This window comes from Aquila chrysaetos, chromosome 7 (assembly GCF_900496995.4).
Source record: "Aquila chrysaetos chrysaetos chromosome 7, bAquChr1.4, whole genome shotgun sequence".
In the NCBI taxonomy this organism is placed as follows: Eukaryota; Metazoa; Chordata; class Aves; order Accipitriformes; family Accipitridae; genus Aquila; species Aquila chrysaetos.
Window position 1 is genome coordinate 8,310,807 of NC_044010.1, and position 27,180 is coordinate 8,337,986.

At 42.4% G+C, this 27,180-nt stretch overlaps 2 protein-coding genes across 9 annotated transcripts in view; one reads left to right on the forward strand and one right to left on the reverse strand.

Moving 5' to 3' along the window:
* Positions 1–27,180, reverse strand: part of CMSS1 (cms1 ribosomal small subunit homolog) — a 244,933-nt gene that overhangs the window by 63,063 nt on the left and 154,690 nt on the right. The gene's annotated exons all lie outside the window — the stretch shown is intronic.
* The window catches only part of LOC115343724 (filamin A-interacting protein 1-like), a 140,385-nt gene that overhangs the window by 31,037 nt on the left and 82,168 nt on the right, over positions 1–27,180 (forward strand). For both annotated transcript variants that reach the window (XM_041124884.1, XM_041124883.1), the window contains exon 2: positions 19,733–19,876. The gene's annotated coding sequence lies outside the window, so the exon portion shown is untranslated. The remainder of the gene's footprint in view (positions 1–19,732; positions 19,877–27,180) is intronic.

Consider the following 27,180-nt stretch of genomic DNA (forward strand, 5'->3'; position numbering starts at 1 on the left):
ATCTGCCAACTTTTCCCATCCTTTAGCTGATCCTGAGCATTCACATCTCTCTGACACCTCAACCTATTAGCTCGGCTAGCCTACTGGGGTCTTTACTGTGCCTTTGATTTATACAGCGATTTTTCTCTTAGTACAAAGAAATCCTAACCAAAGTCTTCAAATAAGGCCAATACATATGCTTATAGCTAAATACAATAAATCTGAGAATTGAAGCAATACAGCAGTTAGATCAATTACATTTTCTTACAGTGACTAATAATTTCTTTTGTGTTTTAAAAGTAAAGACTTACAGTCAACTGAAGCATGGGAAAGTATTTAATGTGATTTTCCAAAGCACAGCGTTTCTGAAGCTCTGCCAGTCATGTAGTAGATGGAACACGGCATTACGAAGTATTCTCACGTGTAACCACAGTGACTTTACGATACAGGTTATTTAAAGCCTTGTGAGATTCACTTACAATTCTAGGTAAAGTACATTTCTTAAAGTATTTCACTGGCAACTGTCTGAAGCTGCGTTCCAAAAACTGAAGTGCAAATTTCACAGCCTCTAGCCCTGGCAATTCACATCCTATAAAATAATCAGAAATTTTTATCTTTTGCAGAATAGCTAGGATCCCATGCCCTTGCAGACAGTTTTTCTATTTTGTTCCCTAAACAATAAAAACACCACAAGAGCTGCTAGCAGGTTGGAAGGAGGTCAACGAAACTAGTGTCAGGGGCTTTTATTTCCTTTCTTTTAAACTCCTTGGGGAGTCTAGTGATCAAAACTTAGCAAAGTGCATAAGTATGTTGTGTAACAGGACTGTTAGATCTGTTGGCTTCAAACTAAAAAGACTATAAAACAAAATTCCTATTATGGATATTTCTTGATGTTTGGTGGTCTGTCATGCATTCCCACTACAGATAGTCATTTTCATCCTCTTGCTATTAAGATCTCTGATTAAAGAGTATTGCTGCAATACTTCCAAGAAATTACTGTAATTTGGGAATTTTACTTTTGGAAAAAAATGTAACAGAATAATTAACATGTCTATCAATTCCACGCTCTTAATTAATGCCAAAAGTGGAAGGGCTGAATTATTAACCACTTGCTTGCTTTAGCTATCACACTGACAGAACGTCAGACCCATTTCTAGCATTTCAGGAATGCCAGAACCCAGAAACTTCCCCTAATTCTGCCCACAAAGACCTGTCCGAATGGGCAATGTAGACTCACAAGAAACGTCTGAGGTCAACATGTGTCTTCTTAGAAGCATCTGAACTAATATACTTCACTGCTGATCCACACAAAGGGAAAGCAGACAAATTTGAAGCATATTTTGTGTCTACACTTAAGCAATTCTTGGGTGAAGCTTAATTAGCTGGTTTTGATCTATGAAGTCCTCTCTATCTCTGTTCTAACTACTTAAGGAATGCCTTGCCTTTCTTTGTCTGATGGGATGGCCTGAGACTTCCCATCCATAGAGACAAGCTTTCCAAAGCTTTCCTTATCAAATGCTAAATCTCTTTGGAGAGCTTGTATGTACAGTAATCCACCGCTGTGGATTACGGCCAGTGGCCAGCAAATGGTTTTGAAGCTTCACCAGTGTGACTGAGAAGAATCCAGCCCAAGTGCCATAAACACCATAAGCCAAACCTTAGTCACACAGAATTCAGTGGCAAACTTCCTATTGATTTTGTAGAATCCAAAGTTTAGTTTCTAGTTACAGAAACTTATCCATTCAAAAACACAAAAGGAATCTGACATTAGACTTCCTCAATATATATACCAAAGCAAAGCATTTGGCTACATTTTCACAAGCACCTAATGTTGAAAACATCCTTCCAAAATTAAAATTTCACATCCTATAGTATTTCTTGCAAAGTATTCCACCTTCCCACTCTCCTGGTACTTTACAAGCAGGTTTTAACATCATAAAAAAATACACCCCATATAAAATTCATCACATATAGCAGACATCTCTCAAAGAAGGTGAAATCACAAATTCTGTGGGCGGTTTAGTAGTTTCTCCTCTAAATAGCTAAGTCAGTCTTTCCCCCCAAAAATGTAAAGCAGAACTTTAGATCTACACATATAAACTGAATATTATTTCTTTAACCCCTCAGAGAAAATAACGACACCTAACAAGCTTTATTAAAAAACAGACAAAAAGAAACCCCCAAACAAGAACTGCATTTCCTTTTGCATGGAAAAAAAGAGGGAAAACATTCTCAAAAGAAGTTACAGCTGAAGGAAAAAAAACTTAAGTGCTTACACATCTGCTAGAATTATGAGCATCTTACTCACCGAACTACACAGTCTCCAGCTTATCTGACATGGCTCCATGAATGCGTCTCTCTGCCCCCAGTAGGAACAGTTAAAGAGGTTTTAAAAGTCTCTGAGGACAGCTTAAAATGAATCAAAAACATAGAACCATGAACAAAAAAAAAGCCTCAAATAAGTCTCTGATACACATGGAAAGATCTGATTTTTAAGCACAGACAGTAATTTATTAACTCTGAAAATGTTTGACCGGCCTAGACATTATCAAGGACTTTTTCATTCCTAAATAACTTATTTTATCAAATGTTCTGTTTAAAACAAAACCACAAAAACACTCCGTGTGCTTTCCACCAGGGAGAAAGCAGCAGAAAAGCATCCTTTTTCAAGACTGATGGTAAACATATACCGTGTCATGTGTGTAGGACAGGTTTTCAGGTAACACTGAAAGAGAAGCAGCAGCTCTGAAGCTGGTGTGCCAGAAGCAGAAGCACTGCACATGGGGGTAAACTGTAATCTGCATTCACCAAGGGTAGGGATAACAAAACAGAATTATTCATTTCTTGGAAAGGCTTCTGGTTTCCATTTTCGAGCCCAGAACGCATTCACTCAGCACAGCCCAGTACTTGCTACTGCTGCCCCTCATTCTTCAGGTACAGAAGTAGGCACATCTGCACTCATATCATAACCTCCCAGCTAATAAAAGCTAACCAGCAATAATATTGTCCTGGCCACAAAAAAGAGAAAAGAAGCATGACAGTCAGAGGAGACAATAGGAGAAAAGCTGTCCACGGTGAAACGTAGATGATATCAAAGAGGAAAAAGTCCCTCTGACAGCAGCTGCTTCCTGCTCACTGTATGAGCTTCACTCCCCAGACTTTTCGAGTCAAGCACTCCACAGAATGGGACTGAATAAAGATGCATTGCAAGTCTTTTTTTAATGCCCAGGAAAACAGCGGATCCTGAGAGATCCAAAAGGAACTTGCTGGGGAGAACCATGGTGCAGTTTCAGGATGCAGACAGGAGAGCAGCATCTTTCTATAGCCCCCACCCCACAAACACTGTAGAAGCCTAGAGCAGCTCCAAGCCAAGAGCCAACCACCAGCCACCAATCCAGTCTACATCGACCCGCAGTGCAGGTGTGCCCAGCTGGTAAACCTTCGTGTCCTTACCAAGTTACTGGCCTCAACAAACTCCAAAAAGAACAGAGATCAGGAAAGCGAGTTGTAACTGAACCTCCCAAAAAAGACTCAATTTGACTTCTACATGACTTGGCTAAACTGTGAGAAGCCCACAGCATATTTCCTTCTTCTTCAGCCTAGACCTAAATAAAATCAGCAGTAGAAATCTCTGCTGAAATCATCAGCCTCAGGAAAACTGTATGCAACATGCTTGCCTGTAATTGCTGGACACGGGTTTTACATCGAGCTACGCTTCATCCTAAAGTCCTACTAATCTAAACACTAACACACAATGCTCATCTCTCCAGGCTGGTTACTGCAAACATGGCTCAGAGTATGCTAGAAGATGGTCAAGTGATGCTCACGTGCCTTCTGCTAAATCCAGTTGCCTCTGCTATTTTTTAATTTGTCAAAGGTGAACAGGGAAGGTGAAAGGTGTAAGACTTGGCAGGGAATAAACCAGACACTCTCAAATTACCAGCTAAAAAAAACCAGCTGACAGGAGAGGGAGTAGGCTTTTCATAATCTAGTGAAAATGCCATGTCAGTTAGGAGGTGTATGTTTGTCATGTTTCTGTGACTATTTGTGAAATGTGCTTCGTCTGTACACTAGGTACAAACTCAAAGGAATTGAAGACAGACAAATTTGATGACTGTTTTTCCTTATCACCTCCACAATCCTATAGTCTTCAAATGAGCACAGAAACATCAGATGTCCCTAACATCCAAATCTGACCCTTGTTAACTGATACCTCTCACGTAGCACCAATCAGCCCAGTAAGCTCTTTTCACCCAAACACGGCAGGGTAGGTGCAAGTAAAAAGCAAACGGTCAACAAATTGAAGAAATAAATAAAATGGAGCAATATCAAGTAAAACACTACTATGTCTGCAGTTTCTTTTCAGACTACAACCAGACTTCCCCCCCACCCCCAAGGGCTAAGCACTCTTCTTTAGAGGAAATCTAACCTGACTACTTTACATGCAGCACTCTACAAATCCAAACAATTGGTTAATTCTCCTGACTTTGACTAAATTAAAGTGTATTTGATAATAAAGCCTATGAACTGTAAATTCTGTTTGGAACCACCAACTGGTGGCCATCTTGCTGAGCAGGTAACTTTCTTGTATTGAAAGACTCAAAAGCTCAAACATGAAATGAAATAAAATTCCTAAATTCCTGCCTGTGGCTGGACTTGCCTCAAAGGGCCTTATATGCATCTACAAAATATAAACAAAAATTATATAATCCTATATCTCCAGAATTTATGAATATGATTTTTTTTTTTTTTTGCCAAAAGAGGCAAATATTTAATTTGATGTTTCTTTCTATGGCTTTTCCAACAGAAAACAGAACACTTGATTTTGATTATTGGCCCTAAAAACTGGGATCTTTTATTTCAGAGTCAGTCAAGCTATCTCTCTTTGCTAACATCAAATGTACACTGCAAACAAACCAGTCAACCGCTACTGGGTTTATAATTTCTCAGGTTTTAACACACTGAAGGCAGAAGACTTCAGGAAAAATATGAAGAAAACAAAAGTTCAGGACTCGCCCCAATCAGATGTACTGCATAGTTTAATTTTGATACTAGTCGGTGTTCACAAAAGCCCAAAACTGTCTCAAGTCAACTCCTGGTTATGCAGGCAAATTGGGAAAAGATGACCAGAAAAGACTAAAACATAAATCAAACTAACCATACGTACAATTAGGCTAAAGCACATGCATGCCATATTATTCTTTGAAAAAACCCTAGTGGCTAGATTTCTGTAAGAAGCTGACGCAGGTTTAAGGAGCAGTGGGGACCATAATTACATCAACCCTTACTCTGCACTCATACCTTTCGCAACCATTTGATGCACCAGAAGGTGTTGGGAGAAGCCTTTGTCTTCCTAATCCAAAATCCAGATAGCCATCAGAGTTAAATGAGAGCTAACATAACAAGGAGTTAACCCCTTAAATAAGCTATTGTATGGCTCTGTCCCGAGGGATTTCTCAATTGCTATGAAAACAATGTTCCAAATCCAGCTTCCATTGCTAGAATGAAAACAAATGCTACAAAGAGTATGACGAGATGGAGGTCTTCACCCAGCCACTGAGTGGAATGATGGGATCTCACATGCTGCTGCAGTTACTAAATTTAATAGTTTTAGTATGCCCATAAAGACAGGCTTCAAACTGACACTATGCCAGAGGTCATGGCTCACAGATTCCAGGCAATCCATCATCAAAACCCTTCAAAAGTAGCAGCCAAATTTAACATCAGCACCTGATGGGATATTATTAAACAGACAGACCTGCACTAAAGCATTCTCACATAGGAGCTTACATAAAGCCCTCAAAAAACATGTGTTACCACAAAATACACTTAGTCACCTCATCTGATCTCAGCAAGCAAGCAAGCATGGGTGAATTCACCTTGTACGACATTAAAATCAATGCTGCCGATTCAGTGCTTAACCAACAACGCTTCTTTCTCTAAAGCAATGATGAAAGCCCTCCTTCTTCCATATTCCCTACTCCATAGAGTTCTTCAGGGTGTTGTCTTCTGCTGAAGACATAAAACTTAAGTCTTGGCCATTTATGCTTACTAAAAGATAAGAACTCGTTCATCTTCCCCTACTGTTAGCTTGTCCAAATCCCAACTTAGACTGTTTCTGCCTCTCCAGATTTCCCCTTTGGTGACACCTGAATGAGCAGCTGTATTTTCTCTACACAACTTGGTTTCTTCTGTCTTTTTTCTAATTGAACTGCCAGAAGTTTTTCAAATGGAGGAAAAGTCAAGCTAGAAACTTGGTTTGGGGCAAGGGAGCTGCTTTGGGTTTTAACTTTAAAAAATGCATCATATATGGCTCATCCAAACTAGCAATATTTTAAAATTCAAAGGAAAGTAACCACGATTAACAGATGCTTTTATAAGAACAGTGCTGAGTAAAAACTAGCCACCAGGCAAATTCTAACAAGCCAAATTGGCTAATGATCAAGGAAAGGGGTGGTTGCATCCAGCTGCAAAATAAGCACCATTTTTAAAAAAAAAATTTTTTTAACACAATCTTTGGAATTCATAGACAAATTTTATTCACATTTTCTGCAATGAATTGTTATAATAATGTCCATCAAGAGATGGAAGTTGTGTTCTAATGTTACTAATCCTCTTATCAAAGTATTTTAGACATTGATTACAGCATTATGGGGAACAGCCAAAATGTGAAGGCACAGAGAGCATGAAAAGAATGCCAAAGGGCATCCTTTCATAGGGGGAATGAAAAGGCTTGAAGGAAGCACAACGGGATGTCACTGCTTAATTGTCAATGCTCAAAAAAGTCAGTTTGGTTATATCACTTCCCTCACTGCCTTTGTATCAATATTACTAGCTCAGGTTCCAGCTGCTCACCTGGTACTGTGCAAAACCTAAAAACATATATGGTTACCAGTCTCTAACATGTTTCAATTTGTATGTTCATGATTTATATGATTTCAGGTGGATCTTATTAGGAGAACAGGCCCTATCTGACAGCCCAAAAGAGGCGAGGCTGCCAGCTCCATGCTCCCAGGTGCAACCAGTAGCAAGGCTGAAAATGTATTCTCAGTAGGCACAAGCACTCTCAGAGCACACGCACACACTGCACGTACACAGATATATACAGCCACCATACAGGTAATACACAGCCCCTCTCTGGCTGAACAGGAAGAGGTCCACTAGTGAGAACATATGTATTTTATATGTATATACATGTACTTATTACATATGTGTGTATACTTACATATATACACACACGTGTCCACGCACATGGACAATACGGATCCCTTCAGCAGCTGGGCTCAGACACTCATTCCGCCCAGTAACCGCTCCTGGATCCCCGTCCTTCCAGTTGCTGGCACCTGGACATATGGGCCCCCAGAGACACCGCCCCACTCCAGCTGCTGGCACAGACCGTTGCACACACATCCAGAGCTGCCTGGGACTCCTCTGCTCCACACACGTGTACGCGGCTCCCAGACCACTTCACCTTCTCACTGGCCCAATCTTTTGCTACTGCTTCCATAGTCAACTGCACACCCGTACTCGCTCTGAGTGCTGCACTGGGGATGCATGGGTCTCTGGCCTCTGGTCCCACCCCAATGGCTGGCACCCCTGCAGCCCGCAGTCCCACCCCAGCCGCTAGCACCCAGACCCTTGCTTGCTGCAGCTGCTGCACCGCAGTTGCTGTATTCAGACCCCCATTTAGACACACAGAGTAGAGAGTCCCTCACCCAGGAAAGAGGGAGAAAGGAATATAAGACGGCAACAGCACAGTCTGTCCTGACAGGCACAGGGCACAGCCAGGCAAGCATACCGACCAGCAAAGTGTTTAGATGCAACTGGTCCTTCTTATGCCCTTAGCCCTCTACTTTCCCACACTTGTTCCTGCCCAAATCACCTAAATGGTTCCCTTTGCCTGCCTTTGGTTCTTTCCTTAAACGTCCCATAATAAGTACTGTGCAGTCCCCAAATGCTCTTCCCCTGCATCCCATCATAAGTGCCGTACACCTCGGCAGCAACCCCTCCTCAGTCCAAAAGGTGCTCTGGCGTTGACTCATCTTGATGGGTTTCAGGTCTGGACCCTGGGGCTGAGGCTCTCCTGGGACAGCCCTGGGAAGGGCCCAGACCGGGCGTCCCTTCCTCCCAGTCCTTAGTTCAGGTTTCTGCCTGCCGTTGTGCCTCTGTGCTCCTCTGGGCTTGTGGAGGTGGGCCTTTGGCGGGCTGATGGCCCCTTTGATGGCCTGGGAGGAACCCAGGGCAGGGTGCTAGTTGGGAGCCCCTGTCCGCCTTTGTGCTCACATAACCTAGCCGATGTTCCCATGGAGAGTCATCTGGCAATTAAAATGCCCTGCCCCACCCCCAGCTTTCTTTTCCTTTTCAATTTATTTATTTTTTATAATTGGTGAACATCTGCTCTTCCCATTGAGCATTTGGGATAATTTAGAGGAAGAATGAAAGGCATCTGTATTAGAAACACAAACAGAGGCACTGAGATCAGACCAAACAATCCTCACAGAAAGCATGAAAATAAATTCCAGCCAAACACAAAGGTGAATTTTCCAAATTCCAGTACCCTTCTTTTTAGAAGGGGATGCACTAAGTATTTGTCTGTGATCTTTTTAAACTGAAAGTTTATTATCAGGCAAAGGACCACATAAATCTCATTTAACATTCACCCTGACTGTGGGTACCTTCAACCCAGCCCAACCCAGAGCTCACGAGCTGACACACGGGATCCTTTCAGCTGGTCCAGCACAGCACACCTTGGGAGAAGAGGAGTGGCGGCCGGTGCAGCAGACAGGCCTCCCTGGCCAACGTGGGCATGCAGAGCCGGGCCATCCGACCGTGCTCCTGCTGGAAGTTATTTTTGCTTTCCGACCGAGCACTGCACCCAGCAGCCCGGCGTGCTCGTGGGGAATCATGAAGAGTTTCGACCAGTTCTTTCCAAGTGTGGGGAAAATTACTGCTGCTTATGTAATCTGTCTTTTGCCAAACGTGAATCTGGGAGCTCAGCTGGGCTGACGTTAGTATTTCTTTCAAGTTAAAGAGCCAAAACGTCTTTCAGTCTGATGTTCTTCTGGCTTCCACCATTGACTATAGATTCTGCTAAAAAGTTACATCACAGTCCTAAACGCCATCTAGACCACTAGGATCAAGCAAGGCGTTTTGTTTAAGTTACAGTTCAGAAGGCAAGATTTGGGAATTCAGGGACACTGAGTCACACGTAAGCAAACAAGCAGCAGCAGCATTATACGGTGTTAGCCCCACAGGTCACAGGTGCTGCACGATACCCAGTTTACCCATATGACAGCAGGCTACCTTGCTGACCTGTGGCTCCTGGGAAGAGGCAGCCCCAAACGCCTTCAGACAATTTGCAACCTTTCCACCTTGTTTCTTAAATTGGAAACTTACTTAACCTCTTAATTAACAGCACATATTTGTATTGTTTTACACACAGAGTCTGTTCATAGCATAACCTTTGAAGAAGTTAATTGAGTTCTTGGTTTTCTACACAATATAATTATGCAGCACTTAAAGACGACATAATAGCCAAGAAGTGAAAGCCGAGGCAATTAAGAAGGATCCCTCTCTTAACAAAAACAACATACTGATTATTTGAAAGCCTTTTCATAATTTTCAGGAAATGGCAGAGATGCATATCAATTTCAAAATAATAAGCATTAAATAAATGTAGAAAACCAATTGAAGGAAGGCTGTTACGAAAGCCTTTTACAGCAGCAATAAACCCCAAATCCTGGAAGACTTAAAATGGTCCAAGACCACATGTTCTTACCAAGTACAAGAACTGGCTTATAAACCCCATGTAAATTAAGATCAAAACAATGACAAGAGTCTTCAGATCACATCTGTGATGAGAAATGGCTCATCCAAGAAAAAGGATGCCAACCTACCTGCCTCCACTGTGACTGAGTTTGAGTCGATTCTTTCAGACAAGTTTCTACTAACTTGATTGATAAAATCAAAAAACATCGTCTCAAGTTTAGAAACTTAACTGTTGTACACATATCTAGGGAAAAAACAGTCTCTTCTGTTCATCTCATGATACCTTAAAACAAAAGAACCCATGAGGGCATACCAATGTGAACAGGCGTGACAGAAAACACTAGCTCCCTCTTCTTCAAATAGCTTTGGTCAGAAAAGCATAAAGGGGTTATTGCAGACTTCTCTGCCCATACAACTACAGATGGATGACTTCAGGTTAGCAAGGTTAAGGAAACAGCTGAAAGCAGCAGTTCCATTTTTAACTATTTTTAATTCAGAGGTCCCCTAAACACTGTCCAACAAGGAGCAAATTTAAACTAAACAGAGGGGTGGGTTTTTTGCGTCCCCCTCTCCCCTGATTAGATTTTAAATACTCCATGAAAAGGACAGTCAGTTAGTGCCAACCCCAATCCAACCTCTGGGTCTGTTACTGCTGTAACTGAGAGGGGCAATTGAGTTTTTGTTATTCTCAAAACCAGCATTCTGCGACAGCAGATAATGCTTCTGCATTTTTCTTGCATTCACTGCTAATAAACTTGATGAACTGGTCTACAACCCTCTGCTGACTGAGCATCAGCCAGGTCTGTTTTGGTAACCGTGGGCTTCTTCCCTTTTCACCGTTTTCTCCAAAGCTGATTCATATTTCCAGTGTTCCCAGTGACTTTAATGAGAGCCACCAGCAACATTAAGGGATGCTACTTTAAAAAAACAAAAACAAAAAAACCCAACAACAAAAAAGCAAAACAAAGAGATGCAAAGGCAAAACAGATTTACTTTACTTGGTCTGGCTAAGCCTAAAACAGCAACATAAAAATCCTACTTTAAAAAAACTGCTATAAAATTCTTGCTTCCTTCAATACTATATTCCACCTGAATCCTGCATGTAGAGCTAACAGTAAGACAGCCTGAAGACACTTCCAGACACCTCACTACAATTTTTTCTGTGGTAAGCAGACTAATGTCAATGAACCAACTATAGGTGTCATTAAAGTAATGGGAAGTTGTAGCAGCGGAAAGCTGGGGCTCAACACTGGCATCAGTGTGTCTTGGGCTGCTCTACACTTGACTCATTTCTAGATATTCTAACACGCTCCAAATTGTGAAATTTACTTGGGAAACCTTTCAGACTTCCCTAAAGTTATTTCTGTCATAGCAAAAAGTAAAAACTGAAGTACTGAGATATCTGATTTCAATCAGCATGATGAAAATCTCACTATAGGGAGAGAAAAAAAAAAAAAGATATGGTTGATTTGGGCTATGGTTGCTGCTGCTGTTGTTTTGCTGCACTTTGTTTTAAGTAAAGCTACATTTTTTAACAGTGACAGACCTCAGTAAGAACTTATTAGCTATAACTTGTATAGTTAATCTTTGTTAGATTCTCCATCACCTGAAGCCTTTAAATCAATATTGGGCACCTCCTTAGAAGATAAGCTGTAGCTAAGCCAAGTTTATTGAGTTGTACAAAAACCTGCTAGATTAGGCTCTATGGTTTATGTTTATGTAAGATTGCAACCATGACATAATGTCTCTAACCTTAAGTATCCACCAAGCTATAAAATACCCAAAATACAAAGGCCCTAGGAGCTACTAACTCTAATGGACACAAAGGTGGGCATGTAAAACAGACTGCTATGTGACAAACGATAATCGAGTGCAGTAACTCCAACAGGGGCAACTGCGGTGAGGTATGGAAAAACACTGCAAGCACTATTATGCTGCAAATACAGTGCTGAAAATAAAAATTCACATATTATAAGAGGACAAACACAACTACAGAACATATCTGTCTTACCAATGCCATGGCAACTGTAAGAGAAAACACACACATTGACCTGAAATAGTAGCAACTTCGTCCAATTAAGAACATTGCTTATAAGGGAACAAGCAAGACCCAGCTGACCACGTATCCATAAAAAAGCTGGGAATGTTTTCTGTTTCCAGACAGTGTTTCAATGCCTTCACTATTTAAAAAAAAAAAAAAAAAAAAAAAAAAAAAAAAAAAAAAAAAAAAAAAAAAAAGGGTTTGTCCCTGATTTTACACTCCCTGAGTGCATGAAGTTAACAAGCTGAACAGATGCACACTTAAGGGACATCTCCTAATCCAAACCGTCATGTTTCCACCCACTTCGGGACCTGCTGATAAACACAAACTCCCTTAACCGGTCCCTGATCCTACAGGCTGATCTAACCCTTACACAAGCACCCCGCTCCTTTCCCTCACGAAAGAGATGATGACCTGCTCACACAAATCACCTGACAAATTCAAAATGAAACAGCTGAAATCTGCCCGGTAAGGGATTAACTGGCATTTCAGCCCTGTCTGTCCACTGAACAGCCTTCACGTTACTAAGATTCACCACTCTAATGCCATTAACCTCAGTGAATTTGTAAGAAATGCTATCCACAATTGGATAGACCTGTAAGAATGGTTTTACAAGGTTGATTCGAGACTGCTTCCTAAAGAAAGCCTTGCATGATATGTTTTACAAATGTCTATCAGACATTGTCCCTTTTCACTGCTGGCCAACTTCAAAAAGAGAGAGAAGTCCTGAAGATAGTAAGCTCCCCAAAATCTGGTGAGATATCAATGCAAAGAAAGGTGATTATAATCAGAGTGCATGTGGAAAAAACCCCAAACAGGTGAAGTCTGCCGTTGTAAGTCTTACTTGGTGGTACAGCACCAACGCTCTTTCTGACTGGACATAGCACACACTGGCTATTGCCTAATGGAGTTTTCAATGGGGAGCACAGTGAGATTACTGCAGAGCTGGAGATACCCAAGCAGAAAAGGACACACATGTAGTCGTCAGTACAGCTTCAGGCCACACACAGGTTGGATTTGCTTGTTTAAACACAATATATTTTTCTATTAGCAAATGACAATGTATGTATGTTCACAAGTTCTCCACATCTGAGCAAAAAAACAAACCAGAAACACCTGCCTAGAATTATGTATTATTTACCATGTCCTACAATAAATCTAACTGTAACAGAAGTAAGCTTACTCACATACTGCATTGGACATATCAATATTGTCTAGCAAGCAAAAATAAGAGCTAATTAGATTTTTTTTTCCCTTTTTTAAAAAAGTCATACAAGTGTGAAACTTTGAAAAGCTGACACATGCATATACCCCTCATGCCTTTACCATGACTAAAGACAGACAATAGTCTGATTTACTAGTATTTCATGATTTTGTGAAAACAAAATTAACATGGAAACTGTTCTGCAGCTCTCAGTGACCTGTTGGAACCACCTCAATACAACTGCTGTGCACATATTCCTTCCCAGCAACGTAAGCCTGTAAGCCACCAAATGGGAAGGAAAAAATGGCAAAACAACAGGGTTTTTTGCATTTAATAACCAGTAATAGTTTGGACTGCTATTCTCTACCCTGCTCACTGACTTTTAAAAAGCTGTCATTTAAATGTCTAGCATACCTTATTTCTCATGACTGCTTGATCCGGTTCTCCAACCTGAAAGCCCTAACAACTGCTGCTGTTTGAAGCATCCAGAACGTTACTTGCACATACTTTATAAAAATGGCACTTGCTAGTAGAAGCAAAGCTTTTAAAAGTTTGGGGGAAAGAGCCTTGGGGTTTTCCCCTTCTCAGAGCTTGAAGTTTTATGAGCGAACCTAAAGGACTGCCAGACTTCTGAAGTGACAACGCATTACGAAAAAATTTCCTATGTGTTTTGCAAATTTGAAGTCAGCCACATTTCACAACTGACATCAGGGTTTTTAATATCAGCTCTAATGAAATATAATTCTCCAATGACATAGCTGTGAAGTACAGCATTTTCATTTCACTAGCTGGCAGAGAGGTTTTGGCCTTATTATTATTTCTTACATACAGCCAAAAGCGTTCTAGGCCCTGCACGGACACGTCTGAAGACAAGGCCTTTTCCTTGTATCTGCTGTAAACACTGAGACCGCAGGGTATTCCGCCTAACAGAACAGGTCAGATGCCTTTTCACACGACTGCTATGGCCAAGTTGTATGTTAGGACACAAGAATACGAATAGAGTGTAAGGAAAAGCTTGCCTTCATCTTCTCTACAGTTTCAATTTCACTAAATCTCTTTGGGTGGGATTGGATAGTTTCTAGTTCAGGAAAATGTCACTGTTTTTTTAAAAAAAATCCTCTACAGTCAATGAAGAAATTCTAGCCATCATCAAAACCCCGAGGGGAGCAGGGGGCAAGCTGAGGATTAAAAAGATAGTTTTGTTTTTAAATCTGGTTCTTGCTGAGGTCACATTTCTTCTGCTGGATGAGAGTGGGATATTTATTTTAAAAGTACAGACGGGTACACACACAGCTTATGACAGTTTAACCACACATCAGTAAAAATCAGAAAGCTCCCATTTGCAAATGACTGAACTAATTATGTAACTGAGAAGAGCTCTTCCTTCCCTGAACCCCGACAATCCAAGAAGTAGGGATTAGAGAAAAAGCCAAACTTCTCCTTCCCTGAGGCCTACACCCCCTTGACTGAGATGAAATGAAGAGCATGGCAGACAGCAGTCGGAAGGGGAGCCTTCCCTACTTAGAAGCCCCAGAGCAGCTGGTAGGACCACCTGACACGGGCCCTTTTTTCTGAATTTCTTGTGGAGACGGGCAACAACAATAACAATTCACCTACGTATCCTGCTCAACGCACGTGTTTCTTCAGGGCTCTGACGGTGTTACTTTGGGAAAGAAGTGTGCCTCAAATTGGCCGTTCTCAAGACACTTAATGGCTTTGTAGTCTGCACACTCTGCTCTGGGACTGAGCAACAACCCCGGTGTCACCCAGTGCTCAGGGATCCCGACACCCAGGGGACTCCTCCACACACAGATCCAGCTCCAGTTTAAGAGGGGATTTGAAAAGGGTATCTCATGGCACAGCACACAGTGACAAATCGAGGCCTGACCTGACAGAATGTATGCACAAAGAAGAAAAGGATAAGAGATCCTGAAAAATACAAAGGGAAAGCCACTGTTGCTAACCTAAATGCAACATCTCAAAGTGGTGACCATGACGGGAAAGCAGCAGGGTGCATACACACTCAGCTTGGGTGGGAGAAAGAGTAAGAACCAGCATTTGGCACATTAAATCGAGAGATGGAGAGAAAAGCCTCCAAAAAACACAAGGGACAGATGTCTGGCAAGAATTAACATCAAGGTTCATTTGTGGGGTGTTGCCCTCCTTTATAATTCTTGTGGTAACAGCTTGTTGGACTCATAAACGTAAAAGCAGTAGATCAGTAGTAACTTCCCCTTCTGACCGGACTCTGATTAAGGTAACTCAGCACCCATGCGCTCCTTTTGCATCTTTCTGAAATCCTCAAGGATTTGTTTTAATGGGGGTCTGCAGTACCTGAACTGCAGCCTGAACACAGTTTGAATTCTTAGTGAATGACAGCTGCACATCAGCTCCATTTGAGGCTACAGCAGAAGCTGAAAAGACACCATGTTTAATTTTTCTAGTTTAGGGGGCAGGTGAGGAGGGGAAGAGTCTGCATAATACATTATGGTACAGCTTGCAGTGGCTGTGGTTGCCTGTTGTGGTGCCACAGTTCATTTCCAAAAAGAGCTGTGCAGGATGAAGTAAGTGTTATCCTCCAGTTTCTCTAGACTGCTGACAAATATTAGACTGGTCTCCAACGCTGATGGAATACAGAAGAGAAAATACAGTGCATGACCTCCCAAAAACAGGCAAAAACTTTGGTTCTCTCTGGAGGATGCTCTGGGAAGAAGAGGAGGATAAATGGAGCCTGGAAGTCTTTTCCAGCTCCACGCAACCAAGTGTAAGTTAGCAACAACACAGATCTCCTCACCTCTGTGGGGCTGTTTGAAGCTTGCAGGAGACGACAGCACAGTAGGGGAAAAACTGCCATGCATGTCTGCTCTCCACAGACCCAAGAGATCATGGTCAGGACTCGCCAACATGCTTGCTGGAGGCTTTGCCTCAGAAAGGAGAGAATCAAAACCATGCAAGGATGGTAGGGTTTGGTCCATTGTAAATGTTGGCGTTTATAATGGAGAACAGAATGTCACTGGATCCCTGTTACAGACACTCATGGTTTGCTTTTCAAAATGTCATGTAATGATGCTTTGTACTGAGATTTCATACAGTAGTTCCTTAATTTAAGTAATTGCATTTTCTACTAGTGGGAAACGGTCTGCATTGACCATACCAAATAAGCTATTGTCCCACCAATCGTATTTCTATAATCGTTTACCAACATTTGTTTTAAGGCACTGCCTTTTCTTCAGAGCTCTCTTGCCTCTATTAGAGGACAATGTAAGCCTGAAACCAACAAAATACTCTTCTCCAAAGACAACACCCCTTTCATCAGGCACTGAAGCAATAAATGGCTCAGGAAGGGGAAAACTAGTTAACTAGTTGCTAAAACTATCTAGAGCCCCTGCCCGTGAACTCAAAAAATACTATTTCTCACACAGCTCTAGAGTCTTAATATGCAAAGTTATAATAACATGGTATTAAAACTTTTACATCTTCCACCCACACAAATGGAGCAGTCCCCTCCACAGCTTCCAGCCTCGAATATCCTGGCATAAAATGATCAGACAAAATAGGTGACTTATGTTTTTACTGGTTCCTCCAGACTATGATGACATTTCCTAAAACATTGAGCCAGGAAACTATTAATGTCTCTGAAAAAGTAGAAAGGGTCAGGCTATTTCAAAGGGCATGTGTTTGCTAAGAAGCCTTTGTTATAAATGTATAGGCCACTTCAGATTCGATTAATAATAACAAAAGTATTTCGCATTCACATAATATTTCTAGCTTTAAGGCATATTATGAATGTACTTGTAACACCTCTGTCTTCACCTTTTTGAGAATTAAAATAAGAGGGTTAATCAGCTTGCCTAAGATTTTGTAAAGTAGTATATCCACTCCAAGATCAGAATTCCCTACAGATCTATATGTGCTCCTAATCTCAGGCTGTTATTAGAGGGAGAAATGGAAATGGTCTCAACTTACCAACATTTAAAAAAGGAAGACCAGGATTTCTAGATTTATCTCAGCTGCGTTGGCCTGCATTTGGCAGCACAAGTCAGGTCCAGCATTTGCAGGTGGGGTTAGAGATTCTTTGAAAAAGTTCTGTGTGTTTTATATACAAGCACTAAACCAATTGGTACTCTAACAGGAGCACAGCACACTGCATGCAGGACAGAAAGAGGGATCCTACAGAGGCTCCACGAAACCTTCTAATTTTCTAGCGCATACTACATGTATACACCTCTTCGGTTTGGCTCCTTTGTCAGTAGGTCTGGGAATTGTCAAGGGGGACACAAAGGACCGGCACAAAAGCCTTGGAACTAAGGGTGCTCCAAAGGCATCACCACTTAATTCACAGCCAGATTAATTTCACCCGCAAACCCAGTTCTGATCCTGACTGCACTGGAGTATGCACAGAGGTCATCTCCCTAACACGGGGGTGCAAAGCAGATTTCAACCCAACCTGCCTACAGTATATATACAGTATGATGCGTTTTATACAGAAGAGAGTGCTGAGACGTCCTAAAAGAAGTACAAGTCACTCTGCTCTTACTGACTCAAGAACGTCACTCATCTGTCATGTCTCAAACAATCACCATCCTGTCACACCACAAGCCGCAGGTAAAAATCTCACTATTGCACAGTGCCATCTCCTGGGCAAGCAAGACTGGAAAAACCCCCTCACGCTCCCCTTCTCTCTCACAGCATCGGTCTCCCGTGTGCTGGCAGGCCAGGTGTCACCTCTGTTCTCAGAAGGCAAGCCATGAATTCACGGAAAGAAGAGCAGATTGTTTACAGCTTCCACCATGAAATGTGAGACTCAGCAGCCTGCTCTTGAGAGAGGCAGTATCTGCATAGGCAAGCGCCATGCAAACCCACAGGATTAAGTTCACTCTGGGTTGCTGGCTAATCACAAATTAGCAATCAGGGCTTCCTTTCAACATCCAAACAGGAAATGGGAGTGGAGGAAGTGAAAGCTTAATAATTTCGTGCATGTTAACAAGTTGCATGAGCCACTCCAATAAAAAAAGTTTTGCTAAGTGAACTTAAACCTAGCACATTGTCTGCCCCAATGGCAAGCATTTATCTTTAACACCAAACCACACATCTTGGAAAGAAAATAGATGCAAACATTTCATTTGACGTAGCTTAGTTTCCAGGATAAGAGGACATCAAGCTGTGAACTAAAGTTGAGGACCCTACCTTACTGTAATCGCAAGTGCTGAGATTACAATCCCCAAACCGAACCAGAGGTGGTAATCCTGGCACCTCTCTTGAAACATTCAGTGAAAAAACAGGATTAGAAGGGTAACTTCTTAGTTATCACAAACTGTTAAATCCACAATGGCCTGACAAAGAAGCAAGAAAATCAGACATAATGTGTTAGCTCCATTTCTTTCCACTATCTCTTAGGGCTACTGTACTTGCTGGCTCTGCATATCCCGTAACATCTACCTGGCGACACAGTAGAGGGTCAGCAAAGCTGAGGAAGAAAGTCCCTGTGCAACAATGAGAATCCTAAAAAGCCTCAAGGACCAAAGGACTCTCAGGCCTTCCTACCAAATGCAGTGAGGAACATCTATCTCCATCTTCAGGCCACCACATCACAGCCCCTGGCCAAAGTGAAAAGCCTGGCCCTTGATACACTCCTAACTTGGTGCTATCTTCACTGCAGAAGGAATTAAAAAAAGCTTTGTGCAACTGCTGAGTAATTCTCAAGAGTTCAAGACAGATGAAAGGCCAGTCTCTTGGTTGCCTGGAGATACTAAAACAGATTAGGGACAAAAGTAAGATGATTTATATGGGTGCATGCAGACTGATGTTTTGAGGGAACAAAACTGCCCCAGGACTACAAGGTCGAACTCTGTGTTTTTTATGGATGTGCCCAGCAAAAAAGAAAAATCTCTTGAAGAAGCTGTAAGACTCAACAGTACAGAAAGAGATGATTTAAGTGGGCTGCATGAAGAACAGAAAAAAGGCAAAGGAATTTGGAAAAAAAAAACCACAAAACCAAACCCTGCTGTCAATATATCCACTGCACAATCTCATTATCTCCCAGGGATGCAAGCAAGAACAGACATATAACATAGTTAGTTACCATGGCCCACAATAAACTGGCTGGGGTAAATAAGGAGCTAAAACTGCATGGGTGCATGCTCTGCACTATGGAGTGTGAAGGTAGGTTTTTTCCCTAGCTTCAGCAGTAGAGACACGGGGAATCCTAGTTCCAATGGAGCCTTTACCATGAAGTGCTGTCTGCCATAAGCCACCTCAGTGTACTTGTTATACTATGCACATGGCTGGAAATGTGGACCTTACTGCGGACTCTCGTATTATTGCTCTGAGCAACAAAAAAAGGGGAGAAAGTCTGTTTCACATGTAAACTTCCATCCTGGATCCTCCACGGTCAGATTGTTTTCACAGTAGGCATTCCCTTTTTCCAAGGTGATGGAAGGCATTTCAGATATTTTATCAGCCTGGGTTTTAGACCACCCATTAGCAAAAACTCTCCAGAAGAAGAGTTTTGAAAGCTGAAAAACAATGACTGTGTAAGAATGCTGCGTTTGCTGGGTACTTTTGTTTGTTTGTTTTTTAAGACTTAATCATAAGTAGGTACTACCTCTTTCACTGGAAACACTGATACTCTTTCCAAAGGACTTGTATTGCTACCTTGCACTCCAAGACTCACAGTATCAACTGTGTCCAAGCATTTACTTCTGTCAAGTCACTGTTTACCTCATTCAATTCTCTCTTAGGATGTTTGTATCCCAGGGCAGCAATGCCACTTCCTACGACGTGAGAAAGACCATGACGACTTTGCAGGACTGCCACCTGCTCCATTCCCAAAATGATGGCATCTGCCAGAACATTCAGGTTTCCAGCCTGTGATGCTCCAGCAGGTTAGTTGATCTTCACTTAACTTCTCTAGTACCAAATGCTTTTCCTGAAGCCAGAGATTTCCAATTTTCCATCCCTCTCCTCCCAATGAGCAAGGTGAGAGTTTCCAGACAAGGTTACTTTGGTAAGGAGCGCCGAAGAGCTCGTATCTGTTTAGCAGCTATGACTGTATCAACAATCCACTGCCAAAAAAATGGAGGAGGAATGTACTTGACAATTCTTAGTGAGAGACAAATTATGATCCATGTTGTCCTTGCCCTGAATTCACACAACATACAAGCTCGTACGTTCTATTCGCTTAAGTGTCTAAAGAAAGACATAGTTGTGACTAGTTTGTCTGGACCAGACACCAGGTAGCTGTTAAATAATATTAAGAATGATTTCACCACGAGATGCTTGTACTGGATCTTGCCCAAAAACTTTTTATATATTGCATATATTACTGTTTTGCTGCAATTGCTGTCTCAAAGCAAGAACATTGACAAATACATGCATGACATCATCCAGACAAGGAGACTGTATGTTTGCAGAGGTGTGGTAATACTTGACAAAATAGATTATCTTTTTCAGTCTGTCTTCCAAAATAAAGATTTTCTTGGATGATGAACTCAGGGGTTCCCAGAGTTTTGTCCATGGAGGACAACTTAATGGGTGGGACATCGGGCTAGGGGCTGCATAACAAAAATCAATCTGCATGACAGGGCAGAACAGCCACAATTTGAAAATCCCCCTGAGGGTCATACTTAGCAGCTTTCCAGGTCAGCCTCTGGGAACCCTTGACTCAGAAGCTGAATGCTTGTGAGGAATATAACCTATCCTTGTGGGGCTTCTTCCTCCTCAAAGACACATTTCTGAAGGTTTTCTTTTTTGTGAGGACTATTGGGCTCTGTGTTACACAAGCAGAAGACTAACAAGGCAAGAGCAGGCACGCTAATCTTTCAATTTATAATGTACTTGTAAATGCTCAAAACAAGTCATAGTCTTTACTGAGAAGGCTTCCAGCTCTAGAAGCAGCTCACGTTATATTTGCATGGTGGTGGAAGGGAAGGGGCTCTTACTGCTGAAATCTTCAGTAGACTTTTAAAGTTTATTTTCATAATCTGAAGGCTTGGAAAGGTAATGATAACTTTTAGTATTCTCTAGAATACCACTCTCATTGTGGTCTTGTTGAGTTATTTGCATGATGTGGTTTCTCTGTGGCACAAACATACACAAAGAGGAAATATTTCTGCCTTGCATTAATTATCTCTGCAAGTGAGAGAGAGCCTACAGAGGGAACAGTAACAGCTGTGGAGATATACTGCCCTAAAGGGTATCAGCCTCCATTCCCATCTCTTCAAGTGGAGGTGACAACTGTAAACTGCACCTAAGATTTGAGCACACAACTGTGCCAGTCAGATGACAATTCAATCATGGAAAAGTAAGATAAAGAAGATTTCAGTCTTACAGGTGCTCTCCTGCATTTACACTTTCTGTGCATAGTTTCAGTGGCCTCTCATTCCCAGAGATTCAGAGATTCACAAAGAAAGAGATGTTAGCAACTTGCGCTCCAGTTTGCAGGGTTATCAGGAAGGCTTAGCCAGCTGGTATACTGTGTCTGCTATTAACAAGGCTGCAGCTTACTTCACTTCAGGCAAATTAATGGAGAACATCTACCTTAGTTCTTAGGTACAAGTAGGTGCAACACAGAATTCCCTTCCACCAACAGAAACTACCTGAGGAACAAACTGTTAGTCTTTCTCAGCAAACTTTCTGACTTTTAGTTCAGATGTTTTGAGGGGAAAAGCCACCAATGAAATGAAAAAGCAAACAGATAAAAATCTCTGGAATGTCCTCTCTGCTCAGAAAAACTCTGCTACACAGGGAGACCTGGCGTCAGCCCCATGCTCCCCCAAGACGCAAGGGACTCCAATCAGGGTGCGAGCCCCAGTCTGGAACAAAAAACTTCTTTTGTCTCTGTTAGTCTAGCAGCCCTGCCAATGAACATCTCAAGTTCTGGGCAGGAAAGCATGTGTTGGGTCATGCACTCCTGTGGTTGGAGGACTCTGACTCGAACAGTGTTCTGCTATGGTTGGAGCACCCTTGTTAAAAGGTCTCCTGTCAGTAGCAGGCATGACTAGCTGGCAGAGATCTGGCTTAATTGGAGCAACCTCCTTTTTGCTTCCCATCCCACACGACAGGCGTGGCTGGTTGAGAAATCAAGGCTCATGCTGCCCCAAGTACCTGCCCTGCCCTCTTACTGAAGAGAAGAAAAGCAGCTGCCTCTGTTGCAAAATAGGTGCAATCCAGGTTAAGCTGTGGGGGAAAGCAAGGCCAAAGCCTCACATGATGGTCTCATGTTCACTGCACGGACTCTGCCAGGTCTGGTCACCGAGTCAGACAACTCTCAGAAGGTGCTTAGTCCACATGAAATAGAAAGGCCCAAGAAACATCACTCGCTCTTAGCTGAAGGTCAGACAGTGAGGACATAGGGAAAGTCACACACCTGCGACAAAGGATATGCTGTGCAGCAGGTTTTCTACACTGCAACCAGCCAAAGAGGCTGCATCTGACATGTGGTCTGTCTAAGGAATACAGCCTCGCTGTTTTCTGTATTTTATCTCATTCTGATCACGAGTTAAACAAGCCAGTCAGCCTATTGTTCTTACCACATGGTAAGTAACTAGCTACATGTAAACAAAACAATTAAGCTCCATAAGGAACTGCTTGCCATTCAAAGCTGAACGAAACATTGCATTTTGGTTTGGGAATCCAAATATGGTAAATTACTGACAGTTAACTATGACTATGGGATTATTTGCTGCACAGAAAGGCTAAGTGGAACAGGCAGCACAAACTGGAAAAATCACTTTTCTTCCTCCTTACCCTGTTACTAACCATCTTGAGACCCTTTGGGTCTCCCTGATAGCTGCCTCTTGCTGAGTATCACCTTAGCATAACTAATTCATGATAATAGGCACAAGACAGAGATAAACTTCATATGCTGGCACAGCTGGCTCTAAACCCCTCTCTCTCCAGTTGCAAAACCACCAGGCTCCATCACTACCCCTCCAGGAAAATACCTCTGAGTTGTTAACCTCTTTGCGTATTTGGCAGTCAGACAATTCATTAGGGGATGGCACTGCACACAGATGCACACCAACTCATTATTTTCTTATTAGCTATATTCCTATTGCATCTAAAAGCCCTAATCAATATCAGACTGTGAACTTGCCGGACAGAACATGCATGGAGGAAGAAAGAATCCCCTCCCAAATGTCTACAAGACCAGAAGCCTGGATACTGTAAACCCAACACACACATCCAACTCAAAAAACCCAACTCTCCCACTGCTAATTTCTGTACATGTTCAGCTTTGCAGGCTGAATGTTCCTATTTTAAATATTCACAGAAAGCAGGAGTCTTGAATAGACAGGGTAGAAAAAGAAACAAAAAACAAACCAGAAAGAAAACATTAGTAAATCCACTGGGGGGGGGGGGCTAATAAAGGCAAAAGCAAAAATGCATTCTATTATAGCACCCAGTAGAACACCCACTTTTATATTTTAAGTGTGCATGCTTTGCTCCTTTGCAAAGAGTTAGCAGCTATCCTGAGTTACAGACCTGCACCACAGCTCTCTACTGTGTCTGTCACTGTGGGGCAGAAGCAACTGAGCTGAAGTAGGCACAAGGCTGAGGGAGGAAAACCAGGAGTAGAACTGGGACAGGACATAGCAGGGTGGGTGCCGAGCCCTGAAGCAGAGAGGTCCCAGCACACCAAGGGGAAGGACAAGCCTGGAAGGTGACGGCAGCTTCTGGGATAAGTTCGCAAGTTTCACATTGGAAATCTGGGAGTTAAAACCACAGTCGTGGTGGATCTTCCCATTCCCATTAGTCACGCTTTCCCAACCAGCTCTGCTATGTGGTATCTATGGTTGTGCTGCCTAGAAACATCCCAGCCTCCTGATGAAGTTACTAGATAAATTTAAAGTTTTGAAATACAGCTAGACAAAGGTTAAGAAAACAAACTATGGTCTATTTACTGTAGTACTGCAGCACACATCTCCATCTCCACTGAAGGGTGAAAGACACCATTTTGTGCAACTGATTGGCAAGGACAGCTGTTGGGAGGCTGAAATGGCCTGTTTTGCTGGTATTATCAAAAAGACATATAGCTGTGGGAGACTGGGACATAGGCCGTGCAGATGGTCTCTCCAGTATATTAACAGAAGAAGCACAACTTGCATAAAAACCAGAAGCCAAAACACTCTAATTTGCTTTGTTTTCTAAATCCTGTGTGTCAAAATGGGAAGGGGGACCAGGACAAAAAGGATAGAGATATCCTTAAATTTCTTCCTGAGCTTCACCCACCATCATAAATAGTGCTGGCCAGCAGATTATTACCACTGACCTTCTATATTCCTTGCAAATACTTATAGGCACACCTTCAGAGCTGCCCATGTACAATGGAGGATCACTGAGCATCCTATATAGGAGGCAACAGAGCCGGGAACATTCAGAAAAACAGTAACTGGTTTTGAATCAGAAGTCCACATCAAGTGCTGCTTCTTTGTTCTGCAGGTTTTTACTCTTTGCCCACTGAAGTGCATCCTTCCTCCAGCAGAAACAAAAAGGTCTAGAGCCCCTTCTCAGGACATATCTCAGGGTGGGATATGGTGAGAAGGGATGCAGGCCTGGACTAGGGCTTGTTTGGAGGCACCTAGGGAGAGTTTGGGACTCATCCTCTGGGAAGATCAAGTTAACCCAGAAGAGTCAGAAAGGTGTGAAGGCCTGGACTCCAAAACCAGGAAGGAGGGGGGTAGACCTGGGGCACACCATAAGACAGTAGCTGGCTCCTAGCCTCAGTGAGACAGGTGTCTACGGAAAGGTCCCATCCCTCTTGCAGCCAACACAGGAACAACAGGTGTGGTCTGCAGCTTTCTTACAATGGTGTGATTGCTGTATTAGGAATTCTCATTGTGAAGTATTTGAGATTGGGAAGGAAAAGGAAAGCTGCTTCCAGACCCATGCAAAGACTAGAGAGATGCCAAAGCTCAAGCTTTCATCAAATTGGCACAACTACTTTCAGCAGGTTCTGTTTGTCCTTTGGACAGTTTAGCATCCCTCCTTCCCAACACAACATTTCAGAGAAAGCTACTGTAGGAGTGCAGGTGTATAGCATTCAGGATGCACTCTCCAATATGTGCAAATGTAGTACAAGTGTTAGGTTTACCTTTATTCCTTCCTTAGGCATTATATTTCTCTGCATCCTCTAACCTCTGCACCCTCTTTCAGTATCTTAATCTTAGCTCCATTAGCCATATGCTCTGCCCTTTTCTGCTCTGCCTTTGCTCTCTCTAGTCTTCCTCTTCTTCACTAAAACAGCCCTTCCTTCTTGCATGTTATTTCCCCAATAAAAACAAAAATCATAACACTAATGCGATTTCAGATGTGTAGCACAGCTGATTTTACTTTTGCATTCCCCACACTTTTCCCTGCAATGACACTGTCCGTGAGCCCTCTGGGACAAGGCCTGTTCAAATTTGAACTGTGCTTAGCAAAACAGCACCCAGAAGATCTCATCTGGCCCCTCGGCATGCCCCAGACAAAGGCACGCAACAAAACCAGCTGGTTAATTTGCTTCTTATAGAGCCACCACCCTATTCCACCTTACGATTTGAAGTTTTAGGTCAACACATTAACACTGCATCATCCCCCCAGTACAATACCTGATGCAATTTTCAACAAGGTCACTTTGTCAGCAACTTTACAGGCAGTTGAGGAATTCCACCTTAGACCCCAGGCAAGAGGGAAAACTGCTGTAGCAGGGAAAACTCTTCTGAGGTACAGAGCGAAAGGCCTTTAAATTCCATCCTTAAAAAAATAAGGCTGAGCGCCTACCCAGTCCTTGCCTCTGCAGCTCAGAGGGCTCGGTAAGCACTTGCATACCATGGTGTTGAGCATGGCAGTAAAACCTAGACAGATTGTTTAAACAAGCTAGGACCTGGGCATCCTGTTTCTCACGGCACCATCCTCATAACATACGACTGCTGCCAAACATTGCAGTATAAATTTCCCACTGAACCTAAGACACGGTTGACAGATATCCAAAAAAAAGAATAAAAATATTTATATCTTAAAACATGTTGACTGGGTAAACAAGATTGTAGCTAGGTCTGTTATGTCCTGCTTACCAAGGCACAGGCTGAAGCAGACACAAATGTTTACAGCAGTCACTGGTGTGCATGCATACATGCCCCATGGGCTGTCCTTCCCACCGCTTTGCCTGGCAGGAGCAGAGCAAGTCCTGGACAGAATGATGGGTGCCTGCTTATGCTTAGAAGAAAGTGATGACCCAAGTGCACTCAGCAGATGCTGAGCTTCTCGGCCAGCTGAAGCAAATCATTCCCACACTGTAGGCAAACACCATGCACAGCTACAGGTACACCTTTCAACTTTTCTTCATGTCCTGAATGCCAGATGGACCCTGATTGTGGTTACAGTATAATGCCTTTCACCATCCTTCATAACTGATTTCACGGAGCCAATTTACTGTCTCAGATAATTATCTAAAACTTAAATAAAACAATCATGAGTAAAAATGGTCAGTTAGTGTTAGACTTGTCGCTTTTATTCTACAAACATATATATGTATACATGTTTCTTTTCTGGGTTAAGTAAAGGTGGCCCGTCCACCTATGTCACATCTGGTAAATTTTGTCCAATCTACATTGCACGGCCTGCACTCTGCTGTTGGATGGTCAGTGGTCTTCTTGTTGCTGAGGGAGCCATCTCTCACATCAAGGTCTGGTATGGCACGTGTCCCTACCGCTCAATGCCTACTGGGTGGCAACCAATAGTGGAAGTTGAAGTTCTTCATGGTGGCAAACACAGAGGCCAACCCAGTCTTGCCCTTGACTATGGTCGGAGGCGTTTGGCCAGCCCAGTTTCCCAATCTGATTATGAGGGTTTGTATAAGCCGAACAGCACTACCAATAATATTAATAAGCCTTAATTCTACTCCTCTCCAGCCCTCACTGCAAGCATTTAAAAGTCCGTCTGTCCATTCCACTATCACCAGTCAACTTCCCCTTGACGATGCCTGTGTGGTAGAATTCACCATGCCGTTAATGTGAAAAACTAATCATCCATTATGTTAGTACTGTGTCACATTTGGCCAAAACTGGCATTCATATTTAAAGGCATGTGCCTTTAATAACTCAACATCTTAGGAATATATTAGGTTTTTTTAATGTACTTTTTAAACTGAAGATATACAACTAAAGGTCTCTAACCCTACGTATATCCCACCTACCTGTATCTGGAA